Source organism: Tachypleus tridentatus, chromosome 6 (genome assembly GCF_004210375.1).
Source record: "Tachypleus tridentatus isolate NWPU-2018 chromosome 6, ASM421037v1, whole genome shotgun sequence".
NCBI classification, from domain to species: domain Eukaryota; kingdom Metazoa; phylum Arthropoda; class Merostomata; order Xiphosura; family Limulidae; genus Tachypleus; species Tachypleus tridentatus.
In genome coordinates this window covers 28759315-28781361 of record NC_134830.1, presented here as the reverse complement: position 1 = coordinate 28781361, position 22047 = coordinate 28759315, and the positions used below count along the sequence as shown (strand labels likewise).

General features: G+C 33.9%; 1 pseudogene across 1 annotated transcript in view; it reads right to left on the bottom strand.

Annotated features, from left to right (window-relative positions):
• Positions 1-19687, bottom strand: part of LOC143252155 (band 7 protein AGAP004871-like) — a 66534-nt pseudogene extending 46847 nt beyond the window's left edge. Inside the window, exons 1-2 of the transcript XR_013028863.1 lie at positions 19531-19687; positions 3589-3702 (exon numbers count right to left, since the gene is read on the bottom strand). The product of XR_013028863.1 is annotated as a band 7 protein AGAP004871-like (transcript). The remainder of the gene's footprint in view (positions 1-3588; positions 3703-19530) is intronic.
• Between the last annotated feature and the right edge of the window lie 2360 nt (positions 19688-22047).

Here is a 22047-nt window from a genome sequence, read left to right as displayed (position 1 = left end):
TAGTGTTACAAAGTGCGAGGTAAGAGAAATGAATGTATCCAATAGCAAGCAAAGTTAGAGCGCCCCTACACGGCTTTAAGTTTTTGCATAGTAAATGCATCTCTGTTTTGTATCAAACACGAGCTTCACAATAATGGACTATATATGCCGCGTCTGTCACGACTGTCGAAACCCCGATTTTAGCCTTATAAGCTGACAGACTTACCGCTGAGCCACTGAAGGACACTTAAAAAGTGATACCATGCCCTTAATGTGAATGTCATTTGATATTCAAATATCTTGCGAATCACTTGCGCACCTAAAAGTAATAATACCTAAAAATGTGACTGAGCGCACCTAGTAACAAGGAACGGTGACCTGAAACCAGCACGGCAGAGAATAGTTATTTAATAAGAGCAGGCGTATCTTTAGAACAGTGGCCATACGCTTCCACCCACCATCTATTTTTAACCTGAATGTCTTTAAATAGATGTATTTACTGACTTGTTTCCAAACGTCTTCGAATGGTAGAACACATAACTATAACTGCAGATGTTCAAAAAAGTTGTACCGCTTTCGCTACTCATAACTCACTCTGCGGTGTTCCCTAAACCTTTTCTACATATGTCAAACTTCTCACGTTACTCATACGCTGCTTAACTTTATATATATGTATAAAGTTAAGTATACGATAATGTATGTTTACCTCATATTTTATCTAGTAGGTCTGTAACACATTTTGTACATAAAACAAACTGTTTTTTTAATAGTCTTATATGAATTTACTTTACAAAAACATTTATCAGTAAAATGAAATTTTGTCAGTGTACATTGGTTACTACATATAATAAGCGCTGAATCTGCCTAAGATTATATAGATATTATGCTGACACACAATAAACTACATAGAGAAAAAAAAGCTAAAATATCATAGTATTATAATTATTGTAATCACGTGGTTGAAATTTTGCGTATGTATTACATTTATTCTTGTGAAACTTGCTGTTTATGCTTTAGCTTGAGATGGGCTTATTTCAGAAGTTTGACACATTCTAAACCCTGATATATGTTTATAAGTATTAGAAAAACTAAAGTCATAAATGGTTTCTGATATATGTTTATAAGTATTAGAAAAACTAAAGTCAGAAATGGTTTCTGATATATGTTTACAAGTATTAGAAAAAAGTAAAGTTAGAATTTTTTTTTATAGTTAAATCGGAAGATACGAGTTCAAGAGAATGATTTCACTAAACATGGTTTTTATTGTTCTAATATCTTAGCAAATCTGAAGGATTCTTTGGAATATGAGAAATCTTTTCTGACGCATAAGAAATAACTATGACCATAAGCTATTGACACATAAGTGAAACCACTTTGATTTCGGCACTGTTACCGTCACAATATCAAAATTAATACTCTGGCTTCGTGGGTGTTACTTTCAAAATATCAAAATAAATACTCTGATTTTGGTGGTTCTTACCATCAAAATAAATGACCTGACCTTGGCGTTGCTACCGCCACAATATGAAAATAATTATCATTAGTTGATATTGTGTGTATGCATGACTTCCGATGTGCTAATGAATAAATCCGATATTTTTTATCAAACACTCAAAATTCTGAATGAATGTATGTGATACATATGTTCATCCATGTACAACATAAAAGTTAAATTAAACACAACAGTTTTCCATTACTGTACTTAGACATGTGCATTCTTCACTCTTGGCATAAATCCAGTAATCACAATTAGGAATTTGTCTCTTGATTAAAATTTTGTAACATATATTGAAAATCCTACATACGAATATCTTCTAAACGATGGTCTGTTTAAGGTTCACATCTCCCTCGAGAAAGGATATGAATGAATACAGAGCATCCAGTACTTCATTCTTATCCAAAACAAATAATGGGCAATATACAAAGAAACAAAGTTTATGTTTATGGTAAAAATAACAACAACAAGGATATGGCAGCCAGTTTAAGTCACTAGAAACATCTCACCAGAATCAGCTACGATATTAACTCCTTTAATGCAGTTAATATAAAACCATAATTTTAACTGTTTTGTTCTATAAGAAATCGAAACAAATGTGTTAGTTCAGCCAATTCGTAATGGCGACATCTATTGAGATGTCAAAATAACAAACATTATTTTGTTAAACTCAAATACATGGCTAGCATATTACTATTGTGATTATTTAGATGGTTTAAGCCATTAAATATTTTTTTTACTCGCATTAGTAGCAAGGTAAACCCTTTCCTTTTGTTCACTTGGTAAGAGCACTTTTGTCTCTGTATTTCTTAAGAAACAGAATTCGCGATATCTTATTACATTGGAGGAAAAAAAAAGTGAATTTTATAAATTTCAGGTAACCCAGTTACACTAAAACATTCGTAAAAATATTTTGTGCAGCAGTATTAAATTTACTTACTGTTGATTAGTGCACTAGTAAAACTGGTAATCCTATTGAATGACTATATTTAAATATACATTTCGAAAAGTTTAAATTAAATATTTTCAGATCAAAACATAATATAAAGAAATAACCAGAATTTTGAATGAATATAAGAAACGTACTTAATAAGATTAGTGTCGTTTCTCTGTTTTCATTATGAAATGTTAGCATTTATTTTAAATATTTCTAAAAATGTAAATCCAACTACATGGCCCGGTGGGTTAAGGCGTGCGACTCGTAATCTGAGGGTCGCGGGTTCGCATCCCGTTACGCTAAACATGCCGCCGTTTCAGCCGTGGGGCGTTATAATGTGACCGTTAATCCCACTATTCTTTGGTAAAAGAGTAGCCCAAGAGTTGGCGGTGGGATGGGATGACTGGCTGCTTTCCCTCTGCAAAATTAGAGACGGCTAGCGCAGACAGAGCTCGTGTAGTTTTGCGCGAAATTTAAAATAAAAACAACAAGATTCAACTACAATCATAACTGCTTGACTCCTAAGCATATATTCAATATATATCATTTTTTTATATATCAATTGTGTTTAAGCTTGAACAAAATCAACAAAGAGAAAGCTTATTCAGCTGGTCCTTTTTTCAGGTTCAATTTTTTTCTATACTTAAACTTTAACAGAATAACACTGCAACTTGCCTTACTTCAGTTTGAATTACAAATGTGAAATACAAGTCATGGACGCTTATCGCTTACTTACTAATATTCTCTCAAAACGTCATATTGTGGTGTATTTATTTAATTAAAGAAGGTCCTTGTTTAGATTCTCTATGACTTATGTACGTATTTGTTTTAAATACAAGTCAATGAGATCGTTATAATGTTTGTAACAAAGTTAAAACTGCTGTCAACAGATTATGAATTCCTAGAACAAGGTACATGTTACATTGTGTAATTTGTCTCGTTTGTTGGGAGTAGTTTCTGAAATCACGGTGGAATTCTGTTTCATTGTAATTAAGCAAAAAGCTACACAAGGTGCTATCTGTGCTGTGCCTAACAAGGGTACCAAAACCTAGTTTCTAGCATTGCGAGTCCGAAGACATACCCGTTACTTCACTCAGGGGCGCAACACCAATTAAAGGAAAAGTACTGTATTACGCTTGCATATACTCATTCAACCCTTTTAGATGTTTGCACTTACGTCTTTCAATGTATGTGTTATCTTCGAGCTGACCAACTTTTGAAGTTGAAGGAGTTCCTAGTGTTGAAAGAAACGGAGACATGGTGTCAGTATCTTGATCTTGTGACGCGTGACCTAGATAAATATAAATCATATATAAATATGTAGCTAACCAGAAACTGATGAGTTACATTTCCAATCATTTGTATATTATCACGACAGTGTGTTATAACTGTTTTCTTTGTTGTTTTTTTACGAATTTGTACACAGTACCTACAGAAGACAGATCAATGTTCTGTCTAAATATGTTGTATGTTGCACCATCAATAAATCTTTTATGTTTATAAATCATTGCTTGCGATAATCATTATTTAACTTAGTTTAGTATATTTTTATTTTCTCTCCACCTAATGCACCACATAAATAAATACTCTACTATTAAGTATTAATATACTAATCTACTATTAAGTTACTTTATGAATTACAGGTAGAATATTTATACTCGTACAATGGAGAACAGAAAAGCACCATTGAATGCCAGTGCGCGAATTGTATACTTTAGTATGAACATAAAACAAACAGTACTCAAATTGGTAAAATACGTTGTACTAAAACGATTTAGAGCCTCACTATGTTGTTACAGACCAATTACAACGTCCGGTCATGTTCTGTCCGACAACGTTGTGTCTTGACAATAGTCATGCATTGTAACTTCCTTTTCAAAAGGATTTATTGTGAACCAATCACGTTTACTTTACACAGCTTCTACAAATAGGCGCTCCGTAATTCATCTAGTTTCCGAGGATGGCGATTTTCCTAGACCAATTTACACAATCCACTTGCACATAAATCCATAGATACTATGCCCGACAATTTGGTCGGAATATCTTTGTACGGAATAATATAGTTACTTGAAGCACAGTGGATGGATATGTCATCGAAACAACCTCTGTACACGTGACTTGTGTCCCTTTTCCAGACAGAGATCCTTCTTAAAGTATTGCATACTGTTGTCTGGGGTAAGTAAATAGTTTCTGCCAGTGATCCTTCTGTCCGTGCATGGACTCTTACTGGTTACTAGACGCCATGCTTTTCTTATCTATGTTTTTCATTGCCATTAAGAACAAAGAATATACCGGAATTGGAAATTCTAAATATCCTATTTGAATATTAATTATATTATAAATGTGTGAATATTTGACGTCTAAAAGGGTTGTCACGTATTATCTCCTCTTCTATAAAGAGACGTTTTTGGGGGAGTATTACACGACACACGTAATGCCAAGTAATATCAAACTGTAGTTATTATACATTGTTTTCCACTGTAACTTATATCGACCATGACGGTCACGTGGTTTGCTGACATGCACATTCGAAACTGTTTTAATATAGCTTATTCAACAAAACGATGCACTGAGGTGTGTTAATTTTAAATCCCGCGAAACGTTTTTATTGTGATGCGATGTTTTAACTCCCGTTTCTATCCTGTACCTGTTAACCTGTTACTTACATTTACTGAAGTTAGTAATAATGTTGACTTAAGACTATCATAGATTTCGCGTAAGAATTGTAAGAGTGTGTAATTCAGAAGGAAAGAATCTTCACAGAAAAATGTTTAATGTGCTAAATAACAGAAAAGACATTTGGTGGTAACTGTTATTGTTTATACAATCCTAAAGATAGCCACACGAAAAATACAGTCTTCCCTAATGATGAAAGATAGTATTGAAACATCAGCCCACTAGGTAATCACCCAAGTTCTTTTTTTTTTTTTATTTTACCTAATACTCACAAAGAAGAAGTCCCAGTGTCATCTATAGTAGAGGGAGTGGCATTTATATTCACTGGAAAACGAGAAACAATTTTTATTTATTTATTTTTAGCATACTTATACGAAATTAAATGGTTCTATTTGTTCATTTCACAACTGGTTTTATATGAAACGATCCTAAGAAGTCGCTGTCTGCAAATACTTGAATAACGGGTTTTGGAAAGCTCGTAATGAGGAAAAGTATTGGTCTTAGTATATTACAGGAAAACCCCTTGAAGTAGAAATTGCAATACAAATCACTAATAAAAAAAAAAAAAGTTCAAGGTGTCCACTTTCGGATCATTACTGTACTTTGAGAACACTTATCTGCAATTTATTAGTCGAACTTGTATCTTCAGTGAATGTCAGTTTTACGACTCACTTTAACATATTGATTATACGAAGTTTACATTGACATAATATGCATAATAAGCAATTATGTTACGTAAAGAAAGACAAAGTTTTCTATCTCCCCACATAAAAAAGTATCGGATAATCAAAGAATGTTTGGTATATCAATTTCAGGACATCAATATACGCTATAGACAACTTTGACAAGTTAGTTTTAACGCAAAGTCACACACTGGGTTATCTGTTTTCATCGCAGTTATTTAATGCCAAATCTTAGCATTATAAGCTTTAAAGCAGAGAGAAAAGGGCCGGGGGGTGAGAATATCTGATTTTAGCGTTGTAGATAATCATTTGAACTGACAGTGTAATTTCAACAGTAAAAAATAAAACATTTTAACAAACGCGTACAACACATTATACAACACATATAACACCTTGTGCAGTGTTTAGAGTTTGTTTTTTGAATTACAATAAACTTTATGCAGGGTCACTTCACTTGTCCTCTGCCCTATAACGATTAAATAAGTTTAAAAAAAACATTATGACGCAATAACACAGAAACTTGTATTTAATGATATAATTCCTGATATTTTCTCGAAATTTATAAAGATTACTATAAGAACTACATAATTACTGATTACTTATTAAAATACAAACGTACACGTGAACAAACAATGGGCTGTTTGCCCATTTCCTGTGAAGAGGATGAAGAAAATGTTACCAGTGTTAATGCATGTCTCATTCTACGTGTTCTAATTTCCTCAAGTCTAATTTTTTTCCTCTCTTTTTTTTTTTTTTTTTTGTAGAAGAACAAGATAAATAAATATTCCCGTTACTGAGAGGAACGCAGTAGTTATGAACGACGAAAATACTTTGAAGGTCATAATACATAGTCAGGAGTTGGGTATAGGAGTTAAACGAAACTTCATCTTAAATCAAAAAACTGCAGACCTGTGAATCTAAGCAGTTTTAGTTAAATGTTATTCACAGAAAAAAAGAACATTATCGCAGGTACAAAGAGTTCATGAAACATGTTTCAAATGTGTGTTTATAACTACACAATTATATATTTCAGCTTTGATTCTGGATAAATACTGGTCTATATAATGAACGTTATTAGTATCTTTACCTTTCTAATATACTTTACTAAAATCTTAGCTGGATGTTAAACTATGATGATATAGACTCTTACGATATAACATTAGCAGGCCTACTTACATTAGTATTATTTTGGCGGTAAATGGTACTAAATATCGATGCGTAAAAATACGTTATGATTTCATTGAATTCAATTTTTTAAACTTGGCACTTTCCAAAATATACAAATGTCTTTTCCAGTTTTTAACCCGACTCGACAAGTGACATCTTTATAACCGTAGCATCTCTATTACCAGTTGTATACGAAATTAAACTTAGCGTATGCTTTAGGTATTACTCGAAGATAAACATCGTCATGCGATTTTGCTGTCTTTAACTTTAGAATCGTGCTTAAGTAAATAATCGACTTCTCTTTCTATTTTGGGGAGTAGGGATCTTGGGAATGAACAATCACTTTACACCGTGTAAAACAATCGTCTAGAGATTTATCTCCGATAGCTTAACCTACATGAGATTGAGTTTGTTTGTTTTTGAATTTCACCCAAGGCTACACGAGGGCTATCTGCGCTAGCAGTCTCTAATTTAGCAGCGTAAGACTAGATGGAAGGCAACTAGTAATCACCACTCATTACAAACTCTTGGGCTACTCTTTTACCAACGAATAGTGGGATTGATCGTCACATTATAATGCTCCCACGGCTGAAAGGGCGAGCATGTTTGGTGTGGGGGGGAATCGAACCCGTGACCCTCAGATTGTGAATCGAGCGCCGTAACCCATGCCGACCGACCCACGTGTGGTTGAAAAAGAAGGTTTCTAAAACTAAATGTAACACACGGACCAGTTATAATTGGTATTAATATTGGTGACTGTCCACTATTGCGAAAGCTCTATAACAGTGGTTCTCAACTAGGAGTGCTCGCACCCCTTGTGGATGCGAGATAACATTTCAGTTTTTTTGTTTATTTTAAGGGTACTGTCCTATATATTCAAAAATTACGTTCGATTTTTATTTCTTATTTTTCTTGTTATAAACGAAGCTTTTTACCTTGTTACGATAAACTATCGTTTCTACCTTCACCGGCGCAGACCGAAATGTACAACTGTAAACAAACAACACACGAAACTTAAATGTGACCTAAATACTCGGCACAACTAATTACGTTACGTTCGTAAACGCTGTCTTAAAGTGTCTATTATTTATTTATTTTATGTATTCACGTGATCGTATCAAGTATCCAAAATTAATCGATGACGTCATGTGACGTATATTCGAGAATGTTCTAGAAAGTTTCGCAGAGTATATAAGCCCATGCATGATGCTCTGATAGTCAGTGCATTGTTGATTCTGTGTTCGTGCAAAAAAAACTTCATTATGTCAAAGAAAAGAAAATGGAATGATGATTATGTGAAGTTTGATTTCACTTGCATCGGAACAACTAAGGATCTGGAAAAACCCCAGTGCATGCTTTATTACGCTGTCCTTTCAAACGCAAATTTGAAGCCATCTAAGCTGCAGGAATACTTCAACAACCGGCCTGGTGGAGCAGCTGTTGCAGGCCATGATGTTGAATCGGTAAAAGGTAGAAGGGCCAGCTTTGATTCTAGAGCAACCTTTCCAAAATTAAGTTTTATATCTGCTGACAAACCACTGCTGATGGCTTCATAGCACGTGGCGTATAGAGTAGCCAAATCAAAGAAGCCCCACACAATTGCAGAAGAGGTGATAAAACCATGTGCATTAGAAATGGCAACAATTGTTCTGGGAAAAGAAGCCTCAAACAAGCTTAAATTAGTGCCGTTATCAAATAATGTTATTCAAAACCAAATTGGTGATTTGAGTTCGGAAATTTTGGACCAAGTTATCGCAGATATCAGGGCCAGTTCCTTGAAAATCTCTCTCCAATTGGACGAAACAACTGATGTTACAAATTGCAATCAACTCATCGCACTAGTGAGGAATGTCCATGATGGTGCCATAATGGAAGATTTCCTGTTCTGTGAAGATCTGAAAACAACCACAAAAGGGAAAGATGTCTTCCAGTGTGTGAAGGACTTCTTTGCGATATATGATTTAGATATCCAAATTATTGGTTCTGTGTGTACCCCTGCTATGCTAGCAAATAAATCAGGATTTTTTGCATTGATGAAACAAGAGATTCGGTACTTGCAAGTTACTCACTGTTTTCTTCATCGACATGCTTTGGCATCAAAAACATTTCCTCCAAAGTTGAAAAAGGTCATTGACACTTCTGTAAAGACCATCAATTGGATTAGGGGTCGCGCTCTGAACCACCGCCTCTTCAAGTGGCTTTGTAAATATTTTAGAAGTATTCAGTTTTGCTTTTCCACACAGAAGTCCGCTGGCTGTAAAATGGGAGAGCTTTAACGCGCTTCTTTGAACTGCCAGAAGAAGTCAAAACTTTTCTGAAGGAACGTGACTATGATCTGCCCAGAGAAATAGAATCACAAGAATTCAACCAAATGCTAGCCTATTTGAGTGATATTTTCACTCGTATAAATGACCTGAGTATATCTCTACAAGAGAAAAACAAACACATTGAAATGCTGGAAAAAGTTAAATGCTTTCAAAGAAAAGTTACATCTTTGGTGTTGACGAGTTAAAAGAGGGAATCTTCCAAATTTTACATCACTTGAAGAAATGGTAGGTGAGGATGAGTCCCTAATTCTATGTGTGTGTGAAGAAATTGTGGATCATTTGGAAATACTATCAGTCATTTTATGGATATTTTGGAGGAGAACTGGAAACTTCTGAAGAATGAATTATGAATCCATACTCCTTCAATTTGGATAATATGTCGGATGATAAAGAACTGAAGGAAGATCTTATTGAACTGCGCACAAATCGAGTTCTTGAAATGCAGTTTCAAAGCAAAACTTTGGAACAATATTAGTATTCGGCAATGGACATGTTTCCAAGACTTTGTGAAAAAGCACTAGATATGCTCATCCCATTCACGACGACATGTTTATGCGAGTTTTAATTTAGTGCCCTTTTATCAATCAAGACAAAATCTATAAATCGCTTGGGTGCACAGGCAGACTTGCAGATTGCTATCAGCAACAAAGTGCCACGCTTTGATAAACTCGTAAGAAATAAACAGGAACAAAAGAGTCATTAAATTTAAATTGGCTTATGAACATTTGAACATTTTAAATTCAAAGAAATTTCATTTCATGCATGGATGAAAATTTATTTTTTGTAGGCCATGTAGGGTTTATGCAACTTTTAGTTTGTTGTGATTTTTTTTCTCTTCCACATGTTTCGTTTTTGTTTATATATCATTAAAATTAATTATAAAAATTTGTTTTGACCACCTTCACCTTTATTCTTAAATAAATAATTACTTTTAGGGGTGCGGGGCATACAAAAATTTTGGAACCACTGCTCTATAATTACAGAATTTTGGTTTTCACAATAACTCAAAACTGAATGAATAGTCACATTTATACATCCATAGTTGATTAATTCAATCTCAAGCAAAAAGTTTAAATAATACATCTTAAAGGGAGTTAGAGTGTCAAACCGCTCTGACCGTTTGTTCTCGTTTTATTTGTTTGTTTAAAATGAAGCACAAAGTTAGTCAATGGGCTATCTGTGCTCTGCCCACCAGGAGTATCGAAACTTGGTTTGTAGCGGTAGGAGTCCGCAGACATCCCGCTGTGCCACTAGGGGACAATATTATTGGTTTTAACACAAACGACATAAATATTTGAATCGACACTGTAATGTACAGATCATTGTACTGGCTCAGTATTAAGATGACTTTACTGACTAGAAGCATCCAACATGTTTAATGAGTCAGGGATATAATATATGTTGTCACGGCGTTGCCTATTTGTTCAGAAAAGCTAGATTACCAAATCCAATCTTGGCGCATAAATATGCTGGGTCTACAGCTAACCCTATACATACGTACAAAAAATCACGGAAAGGATGATAAACATTGTCCATTAATTAATGAAAAACTGAAATCTTTTGATGTCATATGCTGGGGTGTTTCGTCATAACCATTTACCAAATTTACTAAACAATTCATTTAACATTTTAACTGTTAAAAACATCTTTAAACTATAGGACCTTTGGAGTAATAGGCCCTCGGACCGTCTCTGTTTATATTCATATTTTTCTTATATCATTTCTGATTTATTTAATACACCTATTCTTCCCAGAACAAGTATGTTTTAAGCGTTTTCACATTTTATGCATTCTAATATATATGTATACATATACATATTATTTCCATGTTCCTGTTTGTAACTCTGATACACCACTTTGCATCAAATGATGATAAGATAGATATAGTTAGAGTGTTTGGGTTGTTTTTACATAACTGTTTCTTTCACTCTTAAAGTTCTTAAAATTCGAAATGATAAAGTAAATTATCAACATTCCCTATGGATATTCTAGAGTTTAACGGATAATATAAGTCAAGCCTTAGGTAAAAAAAAAATGTGTTAGCATTTCAGCTTTTCTGAGTCAATACGAAAAGAACCTAACTTGTTGACATCAGTAAAAACAGTATTGTCTAGTATGCAGGAATGGATCGAGAGAAAAAAAGGCCGCTGCATTCAATCTAATGTTACAAATAATTGTTACAGTGGACTTGTAGCTTTATCTGAGCACTTGATTACCACATAAAAGTGTTTCATAGTTTGTAAGCAATAAAATTTCTCTGTTTTTCTACCACACCTATTTTTGTGGTGAAATAATAAAAAAGAAAACAGTGAGTTCAGTTTATAAGAATATATCATTTCAATGGTTTATAAATACGTTGTATGTCTGATCGCTAGATGGAAGCACACTTCTTCTTGTATGACGATAATTTGTGATATTTCATGGTGTAAACATGATATCTTTCAAAACAGTTTCAGTAAAAGTAAGGAAAGAAAGGAAGAATAATCTAACTTTAATATACCAAGAAAATCAAGTATTTATTATCTGACAGAACTATGTACATGTTATTGATGTCTGAGTTTAAAACACGAGTTACGCAATTATTAAAACAATGTAACATACAGTGGTCTACGATTCTTCAAATTTTCAGTGGGGTCGAGCCTGGTAGTAGTGTGTGTGTGTGTGTGTGGTATTATACTTCATGGTCTGGAATCTGAATAATGTCCTCCCTATTAATTGGCATGACGCTAGCTTGTTGAACAGCAGATTGTAATAATATGCAGTGAATTGGACTGAAGTTGGATGGTATGTGTTTTGTAAATTTCTTCTTAACATTGGTCTGGCATTCTGGGGTATTTATGCTGTTCTGGAGAAACTATTACAGCTTCTGTGGCACTAAATGTAATCAAAATTAGAGAAATGAATATGACATTAGGAATACATATAATCATTTAGTTACAAAAATAAAACAAGTATTCACATATTAACTTAATTCAACGATATTATTTTAAAAAGAGGGTAACAAGAAATTAGAAAAATGCAAAAATTATAAAAGGATGGCAATGCCAAATTTATAGATACAAGGTAGGGATGAATACATAAAACCACACAAAAACCGTTACATAAGTTTGTTTGGTTTGAATGTCGCGCAAACCTACTCGAGAGCTATCTGCGCTAGCTGTCCCCAATTAAGCAGAATAATACTAGAGGGAAGGCAGTTAGTCATCACCACCCATCGCCAACTCTTGGGCTACTCTTTTACCAACGAATGGTGGGATTGATCGCAACATTATAACCCCTCCACGGCTGAAAGGGCGAGCATGTTTGGCGCGACGGAGATTCGAACCCGCGATCCTCAGATTATGAGTCGAACGCCTTAACCCACCTGGCCATGCCGGGCCTAGCACCCCTTAAAAACAACATACTGTTACCATTCGAGTCCATAATTATTTTGGAAATTTTACTCTAAGCTGACTAAAACTCTATGAAATGATTGTTGAAATATAATAATTGGACTGTGTCCTTTATAAACGATATAAATTTTATATACTGAGTTGAAAGGAACAAGTTGTAATATACACAAACTTGTGTGAAAGACAGTTACGCAAATAGGAGTGTATATTGAAATATTTATTCATAAAATTTCAATAAGTGTGTTATCAGGCTTATTTAGAGTGTATTTACTTACACTGATAAGAATAACGTGAAGTTTATTTTCAATTAAATCTAATGTAAACACATAGATAGCAGCAATGTATTATAATTGACTTTTATTTTAATAAGTTATCCACTTCTTCCTATAGTAAAACCATGTGACGCACATAGTCTAAAATTAAAGCTTATTTTGCCAGTCAGTGGTTTTGAAGAATAAGCAGCTCCCTCTCTTCTTAATAAACGATAGTTATGGACCATCAACTAGTAAGACCTATGCGTGTGTGATGACGTGACAACCTTTGTATTTGCTAACAGTCAAAGTTTATCTTGTTTGACATCATTGTGCAGATTACGTGCGTGTGTAATATTTTGCAATAGTGTTAGACAGTTTCCATATTTCATGAAATTTTCATAGAAAATGGATGAATAAATAGTAACTAATTAATTTATTACATCTATTTTAGCAAAACGAATTACCAGCTGAGTGACATGGAGAATTAATATAAAATTAAACATGTGAGAAGGTAAGTTTAAATTATTGTGTTAAATTTAAGTAAGCATCACTTTTCAGAACAATAAGTTATTTATCATACGTCATTCAAATAGCATGTATATTATAATGGTTGTCTTGTTGAAATAAGAATTCTCGTGTACTTTCTGGACAAGAATTGTGAAAGCAAATTTAAATATATAAACTATAATCAGTATATGTTAAATATGTATTAAATTATATAAACGCTATCGGCTGCTTTATTCAATAAGTATAGAAATATTAGGCATGGTGAGTAAGCTTTGCAGCATTAAGTTAATTGTGTTAATAACAAATCATCCTGTAGAAACATAACATCTTTTCTTGGTACTAAGTCTCTCGAGTGACCAGGCAGAACCTAGGCCTATTGGTACTAAGTCTCTCGAGTGACCAGGCAGAACCTAGGCCTATTGGTACTAAGTCTCTCGAGTGACCAGGCAGAACCTAGGCCTAGCCTCCTCGTAGCTCTTCTTAGAACTATCTTTCGACATTTTCTGGGTTTTGTTTTATATCTTTTCTTCCATATAACAAATATGGCGGCCTTTTCTTTCGCTGAATTAATGGCCAATACTTTATTCGTATATTCAGCATTACTCTTTCTAAACTTGTCTCTACTATTAAAGCAATGCTCTTTTTTCCTGGGACGAATAGTTTTCAAAGTTATTAGCACCAGATCTTCTGCTTTTCTGTTGTTTCGTTTCCTATTCGATGCCACACTTAATTTGAAAATAATGCAAAGGTAAAGTATACAATGTATCGTTCATGTTTTAAGTCCAGAACACTCAAGCAAAACAGACCTGAACAGTGGTAACAGTCTCACCTAGGAGACTTTCTTTTCTCGGTTATGTGAAAACAATAAAAATAGTCAAGAAAAAAAGTGAAAGTGTCAGGACTATGGAGAATTTTTAAGATCAATTTTAGGGAAAAATATTTAAACTAGTCAAACTATTAATTTTGTTTATGGTATGTAAATAAACAAACATTTAAATACGTGTACTTATATTAATAATTCTATGATTATCACCAATCCAATGCGATGCTGAATTTTTCAACAAAAACATAATTGATCTGCGATCAAAAAGGGTTGCCGATCACTGACCTAGAGAATCTACGTAATTGGCGTTTTTTGTTTGTTTTTTTATCAAGGTGATACAGCATGTAGGCACAAGCACTCGTGCACCTGCAAGTTATATATATTGAGTAGGTCGTTACTTGTCAACTGTCACAGCGCGCTCGTAATTATAGAATACGGCTACCGGTGTACAGCTCGTTAGCAGTATTACAAAATTGTTATTCCTATTACGTGTTATTACCACGGTTATAAATAAAAGTAAGAAAAATGCCTTTGGCTGAGGTAGCGTAATTCAATTATGTTGGTTTTTTTTTTTACTTGCATTATATGAAGGCAACGTTAGTCAATCAGATTGGCAAATTTATGGTTTTGCGAAATTTTTATTTTTACCGTACAGACTTTCACAAGTGCTTTGATAGCTTTTTACTCTGCAGTTTGTTTCCTTACTACTCAGTGCTGTTTGTAAAGTGCTTATAACGTTTTTCTTACATGCTGTTTGCAGTTTAAGATTTTATGTTTATTTTATATATTGCACATTTGGCCTGTTCCTACCATAAGTACTATCGTAATTATGACAAATAGCAGCTCAGCCACAGTTTCTATTGGCAGGATAAGCTATGTTAAATTAAATTAGTCTTTCTAAAAACACGTTAGTGACACTATGAGATAATGTACACTCATGTCAGTGTGTTCTGTACTTTGTTAACGCAGGATATACAAGTTGTTTGTTCTATTTTTATTACCAATGTTTATTTTGCGGTATATAAAGGAATACTTCTAACTGATGCGAGGGGCGGCGTTCAAAGGTTAGGTTTATTGTGTTTATATCCTTTCAAACAACATTATTCCAGATCCTAAAAAGCTATTTTTCCCTTCTCTTCCTAATAGTAAAGAATAAAAACTGGGATAAAACGTAATATTGTTATAAAAATAATAAAATGTATCACCTTTAGTTTGAATAGGACTTACTTTGACAAACTGGTAACTATCCTGCTTCAAAATATCAACCATGAAAACTTCCGATAAAGTTTATGTAGTTTGTCAAATAAATAAACATTCGTTTTGTGTTATTTGTAATTTTAATAACGGTCGCATACCGTAAGCAGAGTGATCTTTGGATTATGGCACATTTCGTTTTTTTCTTTTTGGTAGAATACGGAGTTGATTAGAAAATTACTATCATTTTAAAAAAATAATCTGCAAAATAATTCAGCAATTATTCATTTCAGCACAATTGTTTCTTTGCACAAAACTGTATTTTCTTTGGTCTGATATTATGTAAAAAACCGCAATAATTCAGGGTAAAACTTAACGAAATAATTCCTTTCATAGTCCTTGCTCAGAATCAGGACAAATAACAGTTTCATATTGTTTTTTTATTCAAAGTCAAATGTGTTTAACTATTTGTTGAGAGTAGCTGTCATTCTTTCTTTGTCTTCGTTAATAATTTACACGTTTACCGTAAGCCAAATTTGTCTCGTTCTTTCAATGCTCTACCAATCAGTTACTGTTCAACATTTTCAGAAGTCGAACTGTAAGAATTTAAAATAGACTGTATAGCACGTTTATTACGAAATGCTTGAATATAAATCATCAGCAATTACATCTGTGGTCGCTGCATGAACAACAAGAGAAAGTTACAAGTAAGCTCTGAGTTTAGGATATTTATATATACGTTTAAGATATGTTTGAAAAAAGATATATATTTATTATCAAGAAGAGACGTCTTTTTACCTTATTATGCTTCAGATGTCTGCTAAGCAACAGTTCAAATGCTGTTATCATTTCATATCTTAAATCTTTTAATTAATAGAAAAATATTTCATGAAGTTTCTATTTCCTGGAGAGAGAAAGCATGTTAAAAGTCTTAACCTATTTTTGACTATAGTCTACCCTGTGAACTATATAAAAGTTTAGTGGAATATTAATAAAGTATTAGAAACACTCATTTAGCTATCTTAGTTCTTTTCGAGCGAATAATTGGAAAATCAGTAATTCAGATGCAATTCAGTTGAAATTTATATAGGCATCCTACAATTGTTTGATTATTATGGCCGTTGTAATAGAACGAACATTCGATCTATAAACTGTACTTAAGGCCAGAATTATTACAATGTAAAACAATCAACCTATCTAGCTCATTGATATGACGAACTAAACAGTAAAGTTGTATTTATTCGGCATGTTTTAAATATCTCAGTATAAACACGCTTCTTGGGGAACGTGTAAAAGTTAAAATCTCTCAAGCGAAATTGATTACGTTTACCGAAAGTAGTTGCTATAGTTTCAAAGTTGCCTATATATCATTATTTCTAAATTATTCCAGATCACACTGAGTAAATTTTATAAGAAAACTATAAGCACATGTTATATGTGTTCCAGATTATCACAAACATTTAAATATGTATCAGTGCTTTAATTAACAGAAGTACATCGCAAACTTAAATGGAAATCAAATGGAAACTTTATAGGCTAATAGAAATAAGTATGTTATTAAACATATACTACATACCCCTACCAAGAGCAGTTTTGTCTCGTCCTAACATGTCGCTTCGCACCCACCAGGGTTATTTCTCTCACTCGATCACCACAACTGACAAAACTGGAAATATTTAACATTTGTCTTCACAACAAGGCCATGCATATTTAGAACTAGATGTCGGTCGTTCGACAATGTAATGGATTTCTTCTGGGAAAAGACTACTCGAACATGATGCATCAATCTTATAAGTGACGTCATTATGACTTTTCACTTTGTCATGTCGTTCTCAATCGTGAGCTGTCCATCTAGTTGTATGGTACTCGTAAATAGCCGGTTGTATAATGTCATATTTATCATTATGTCATCTAAAGACCTATCGAAATACATAAGGCTCATTCAACGGTGGTCTCTACGCATTCATATCTAAGAAATCAAAATGCAACAATGTGTCACGGGCCACTTTCAATGATCAGAATTTCTGAAAATCAATCAAACCAGAAGGACATTATTTCTATACGTGTACTACAATAATATTTTTTCAATGAATATTTTAGAATAGGTTAAAACAAAAATTATGTTTGTTGTCTTCTCCATGCAAAGTTATTGCCACAGGCGATAGAGCTTTTATACCTACGGGCCCACACTGAAAAATCCATTATTAAAATTCTTAACACAACATAATATAACATTAATGTTCTATTAATCAACATTTCTCTACTTTGTTAATTTTTGTTCTACGTTTTATAAAGAAGGTTCGCAGATGTGAGGAGATAGTTTTTTGCCAAAGTTGAAGAGAAATATCTGATATAACTTTTCATATTAAGACTTGAAATAAACCTAGTACTCATGCCTGCATTGCAAAATGAAACCTAAATGGAGTGTAACCCTATACTATAGTAAGGGCATTGATCGCCTTTAAGAGAAACCTGTAAAGTCATACCATTCTATACGTGGGTTTTAGGAGTTAATCAGATCATCATACATAAATTTAAAGTCAACCTCTCCCCATTTTTTATTTGTATATCCCCCCCCCAAACACATACCAGAATGTGATTTTCAAGGGTAGAAAGAATGTACAGAACTTAAGTTCCAATCAAGATGTCACAAGGTCACGAGGTGGCTGACATTCAACACGGAATGGTTATTGGATTTCAGATGGATGGGTTATTAGTATTCGCATCAGTTAGTCATACTGGGTCTTCCTACGTCAACTTAAGATAACATCTTAAAGAAATGGAAGACAAAAAGATACGTCAATGTTGAAAGTAAGACAGGAATACCAAAGGTACTAGCAAATCAGGCCAGAAAAACCTCAAAACTTGTGGTAAAAAGAAACTGCGTGTCCAGTATTAAATCTACGAAGTCAGCGAATGCACTGGAAGGGGACACAACATATCTACAATATGACAGGAAATGGAAGGGGACACAACATATCTACAATATGACGGGAAATGGAAGGAGACACAGCATATCCACAATATGACGGGAAATGGAAGGAGACACAGCATATCCACAATATGACGGGAAATGGAAGGGGACATAGCATATCTACAATATGACGGGAAATGGAAGGGGACATAGCATATCTACAATATGACGGGAAATCAGGATTCAGATTTTCATGAAAGAGCAACTGCTCACAAGCTTTGAGTCCCCTGCTAGTACAGCGGTGACTCTACGGATTTACAACGCTAAAATCAGGGGTTCAATTCCCCTCGGTGGACTTAGCAGATAGCTCGATGTGGCTTTGCTGTAAGAAAACACACACACACACAAGCTTTGAATGACAAACCTGAATGCAAAGCATTGAGTACAGTGCTGCTCATTGTATAACGTTTTGCTAAAACAAGCAAATACATTGTAGCTTCAATCTGGATTTTTGTATCTTACATGGCCTATCAAATTCGACTATGCGTTTTTAATACTTTTTCTCGAATGAAATTTATTGACGTTAGATCTTAAAACATTCGAGTTTGTTTATTTTCTAATACATTTTTTGATAACATTAAAACGGAAGAAGCATTATTATATGATGAAAGTCCAAGGTGTTGTTTGTTTGAATTTCGCGCAAAGTTACACGAGGGCAATCTGCACTAGCCGTTCCTAATTTAGCAGTATATAAGACTAGAGGGAAGGCAGCTAGTCATCACCCCCACCGCCAAATCTTGGGCTACTCTTTAACCAACGAATAGTGGGATTGATCGTCACATTATAACTCCCCATAGCTGAAAGGGTGAGCATGTTTGGTGCGACGGAGATTCGAACCCGCGACACTTAGATAACGAGACGAACGCCTTAACCCGCCTGGCTATGCCAGGCCTAAGTCCAAAGTAATTTAAATAACTTCGTATTTATTACTATGAATAGCATGGAAATTAATACAAGTTATTATTAATAGCTTCTAATTAAATTTAAAAGAAATTCACTTACTTGTGTCAGAACTACAAAATAGCACAGTAATTAATATCTAGTCGAATTAGGTGGATGAAATGTCCGAAGAGAAAAACACAAAATGATCAGAAATAATAGAATTGTTTCCAGAAAACTTACCAGCATGTGAATCTCCGTCTTCCATAACACTGTGCTCAATTTCTTGAATATCTTTTGGATTTCCTGACATTTTAGTTTAAAATGATAGGTCAACCAGTCTTTAACATGCTCGTAGTCAGAGCGTTGGAATACACTGCCTCCCTTACGATCAAATACGTAAACCAAATTAGAGATCATACGCTTCATTCTTGTGTAATGGAACTCGGCTTTCACTAAAACCAGAAACGACGGTTTAACTACAACTGACGAGTCCTCCCGATATAAACAAATGTGTAGTTATCACGAAACTCGTTGCTACTTTATATTTGACTTATCATAGGTTACTATTTGTGTTCAAACATTTTTTAAAGTACATAACTTGTAGTTCATTTTCTTTAGACGTAAAAATGTAAATCAACTTTTTAGTAATGCTATTTAAATAAACTTTGACTAGCTACTAAATTTTCATTATTTATTAAATAATAATTACAAATATTGTTATAATATTGGGAAATACTTAAGAAAAATATCACAGTATGATCAGGTTATGTTATGATTTGTTCAGGAATAAATTTGAAGGCTTATAACGCTAAAATTTGAGTTTCGTTACCAGAGCACACAGCCCATCGTTTAGATTTACGCTAAACAACACACGCGCATACACATACATACATACATTTTTTGTGTGTGAATCTATTACACTTTTTTAATAATGAAAAACTCACGTCCACAACATTTTGGGATACAGTGCCTCCAAACTCTGTTAATTGGTTGTCACGTGCGAGCGGGTGGAATGTGTTTTTTACACCTTTAATTAGTCGTATCAATTGTATTAATATCTAACAGCGCGTGACTAAGAGCGAAATCACGACAAACGTTTGCCTTCATTGAAAAGACAATAAATGAATATTACATTCTCAGGCGATTTGATAGGCAGTTATTTAGCAATTTGGCAAATAGAAAACAGATTATTTGGTATTTTTTAATACATTTCACTTAAGAGCCGTTTTTAAATACAGCCTAATAAAACGTTCTTCACGTATTCATCAATACGATATCTTAAGGTTGAATTTGTTTGTTTTTAAATTTTGCGCAAATATCTGCGCTACCAGTTCCTAATTTAGCAGTGTAAAACTAGAAGGAAGGCAGCTAGTCATCAGCATTCACCGCCAACTCTTGGGCGATTTTTTTACCAACGAATAGTGGGGTTGACTGTAACTTCAGATCGCTCCCACAGGTGAAAGTACGAGGCTGTTTGGTGCGACAGGGAGTCTAACCGCTGACCATCAGATTAGGAATCGAGTGTTTTAACCATCTGGTCAAACTAGGCCTTTAAGATTGAGACACAAAATGGTAATATCTTAATATATCCAGTGTTTGTTTGCATGATACTTTAAAGTATATAATATTATGGTGACAATGAAAAAGTCAAACCTGGGTATATGTTTACTCATTTTCAATTGGACTATTTGGTTTTTTTTTCTATGTCACTCTTATACTTTATTTTACACTCCTCAAATTCGATTATTTTAGTCCAAGTATTTTCATTGAACTATTATAAGCTTAGTATCTAAACAGAAATAAATTTTACTATTTGTATGTTAAGTAATTCTATAAAAAAATCACTTTTCTGTGTTAAAAATAGCCCGTAACAAGTCTCTTTGGAATAGTACTAAAATAGAAAGGATGTGTCTGTAACAGTATTTGAAACCAGCACTACAATCCAGCTGGACAAATTTTACTTTTTTAGTAATAAATATACAGAACATGCTTTCCAGTTGGTTCGTATTATAATTTATTTCGGATAAGTATCCGATTTATTATGTCACGCACGATACGTATTACGAGGCCCGGCATGGCCAAGTGTGTTAAGGCGTTCGACTCGTAATCTGAAAGTCGCGGGTTCAAACCTCGGTCGCATCAAACATGCTTGCCCTTTCAGCCGTGGGGGCGTTATAAAGTGACGGTCAATCCCACTATTCGTTGGTAAAAGAATAGCCCAAGAGTTGGCAGTGGGTGGTGATGACTAGCTGCCTTCCCTCTGGTCTTACACTGCTAAATTAGGGACGGCTAGTACAGATAGCTCTCGAGTAGCTTTGCACGAAATTCAAAACAAACGTATTACGATGAGGTCTTTAAAATTAAAATTAAACATACCCAAATACCCACAAAGAAGAAACGAAGCGATTTCAAATAAATGGAAACTGGAAGTTACATTCACAAGCAAGATGAATGTCAATATGTATTATATTTATTAAATTTGTCAACAAAATTGGTTCACACAATTTTCTTTTTTAACACAAATATATTTATAACAACGGTTATTACAAGTAGTTATTACAAATAATAACTTATGTACAAATGTTCTACAAACTTATAAACAATAATAAGCCGTATATCTAGTCTGGAACTGAATATTTTATCGACGATTCACGATGAACGAATTAATTCGATGTTGACATCGGTATAATTCACTTGACGGGTGATCTACCTCTCATTGCTCAAACGTGTTTTTCACAGACGAATATACATAATGTT